The sequence below is a fragment of the Littorina saxatilis genome, linkage group LG12 (assembly GCF_037325665.1).
Source record: "Littorina saxatilis isolate snail1 linkage group LG12, US_GU_Lsax_2.0, whole genome shotgun sequence".
Lineage (NCBI taxonomy): Eukaryota > Metazoa > Mollusca > Gastropoda > Littorinimorpha > Littorinidae > Littorina > Littorina saxatilis.
The window spans coordinates 82,491,999-82,494,829 of NC_090256.1; positions in this window are offsets into that span (position 1 = coordinate 82,491,999).

Here is a 2,831-nt window from a genome sequence, read left to right on the forward strand (position 1 = left end):
TTTCGATCGATAATAGCGTGACTGAATAATATTGATGTGTGAGTAGGGTTATAGTTTCAAACTAGTAACTCGGCTTGCTCACGTTCCGGCTTGAAAAGCGGCACGCATAATACGGGTTGGTTGAAATTACACGCGTGTGCTGGTCGCGTTTTCAAGTCCTGCTTGGGCAAGTTATATAAAGGGCTGTCACAATACAGAAGTTGTGAACGGATTAGTTAGAGCTTATAATGGTGTGTAATGATCAGTATTACAATTTGATGTTAAGGTGTGTGTGTGTGTGTGTGTGTGTGTGTGTGTGTGTGTGTGTGTGTGCGATTGTGTGTGTGTGTGTGTGTGTGTGATTGGGCTCCAGATATTAGACGGAAAGTTACAATGTTACTTGTTTCCTAGTACAACTGATACCCCTCAACAACAAAACATCTACCCCCCCCCACCCCCACACACACAAACACAAACACACACACACACACACACACACACGCACACACTCACACAGACAAAAGAAGTTAAATAGACATCTTCCCCAAAGCAACAATGTACGTTTGGTATCCTGAACACGGTTCATCATGCCCCCCCCCCCCCCCCCCAACAAACACAAACACGCGCACTGGCCTTTCATTTACAACATTTACCAACATGTTTGGGGAAATAAATAGATAGATACAGCAAACTGAGATTTTGAGCGGTTGCCTTTTTATTAGAGCATTTCCATTGAGCTAAAATGGCGTCAACAACGAATGCGCGTGATTGATCGATATTTCGATTTTCTTAAAAGGCGATTATCAAACTTCTTGTGTGAAAACGGACTCGAACAACGGACGCTGTAACTTTACAGAGTTCGCTTTTATCTGATAGTTAATCACATGTTGTTGCTTGGCTTGGTCAAACGCACCATCGGTAAAAGCGTGATCGCCACCACCACCGAGACTATCAATAATGGCCACAACACCCGAGAGTGTCAATAATATCAAGTTAGCAGTCACAGACACACCGTGATTATCAATTTGCAGCTTGGATTTTTTTCCTTGACAACTAATGACAGCGAAACATGGCATGACTGCGCAGTTACTGTTCCAGATAGCTGATGCTAGGCTGTAATATGTCACGTGATCGCCACAACTACCGAGACTATCAGTAATCGGCACAATAACGTACCGAGACTTGAGTAAGAATCGCCACAACAACCGAGACTATCAGTAATCGGCACAATAACGTACCGAGACTTGAGTAAGAATCGCCACAACAACCGAGACTATCAGTAATCGGCACAATAACGTACCGAGACTTGAGTAAGAATCGCCACAACAACCGAGACTATCAGTAATCGGCACAATAACGTACCGAGACTTGAGTAAGAATCGCCACAACAACCGAGACTATCAGTAATCGGCACAATAACGTACCGAGACTTGAGTAAGAATCGCCACAACAACCGAGACTATGAGTAATCGGCACAATAACGTACCAAGACTTGAGTAAGAATCGCCAAAACAACCGAGACTATCAGTAATCGACACAATAACCGAGACTTGAGTAAGAATCGCCACAACAACCGAGACTATCAGTGATCGGCACAATAACCGAGACTTGAGTAAGAATCGCCACAACAACCGAGACTATCAGTGATCGGCACAATAACCGAGACTTAAGTAAGAATCGCCACAACAACTGAGACTATCAGTATTCGCAACATCAACCGAGACTTTCAGTTATCGCCAAATCAACCGACACTATCAATTATCATAAAAGTCACTGACACATCTGATTACACAGTTGAAAAGATATCTTTCTGCGCAAGCTAATGGCAGCAAAACCGTATTTATCCTACATACGTGAGAGAGACCACTCATTAGATAACAATATCGTTCAAACCACACGTGTGTATATCATGTAAATGAGGTCATGTCACGCAAGCCTGGCAGGGACCTGTTTTTCCACTGCTTATGATGTCAAAGTCACCGAGACAAACGTCATTACGGGGAAAAAAAATTGCGCTCGCTAATTCCCCTCGATGAATATTTAGAACTAACACGTCACGCTATACTTTCCAGAGTGACCTTGCTTTGACGTATGAGATTGCACGAGGCTTTGGAAGAGATGGAGGTTCCAAAAGAAGCGTCTTCAATTTCGCCGCCTCGACTGCGGGACGTTTTGAGTATAATACACGTGAGTACAGTATGTAGGATAAACAGAATACAGTCAAACACGCGCCGAAATCGCCCGGGGAATGAAAAATCGTTTCGCTTATCCGAGTTTGTGCATATCCGAGTTCGGATAAGCCAAACCTTTCCCGAGAAATTACCCTGCAGTTTGGCTTAAGCGAGGTTTTTTTCAGGATAAGCTGTAACTGAAATCACTTGGAATGTCTCTCTCTCTCTCTCTCTCTCTCTCTCTCTCTCTCTCTCTCTCTCTCTCTCTCTCTCTCTCTCTCTCTCTTTTTCTCTCTCTCTCTCTCTCTCTCTCTCTCTGTGCGTGGTGTGTGTGTGTGTGTGTGTGTGTGTGTGTGTGTGTGTGTGTGTGTGTGTGTGTGTGAGTGTGTGTGTGTGTGTGTGTGTGTTTAAATGAATAAGATCAAAACAGTTCAAAACAGTGACAAGTTACAAGTGCTTTCTTTCTAAAGTGGGGCTTTATTAATACCTCAAAGCCAACTGTAAAAATAAATGGTGAAAACAGTGACACATCTCAGAAACAAAACCAAAGATTCCACAAGCAACTACGCTTTTGTTAAAATGATTTTAAGTAAATCATAATAAATGTAATGTTTAATGAAACCCTCTCCATTAAAGAAAGAAAAGAAACAAAATTAGACAATAATTATTTGTCTCAGTGGT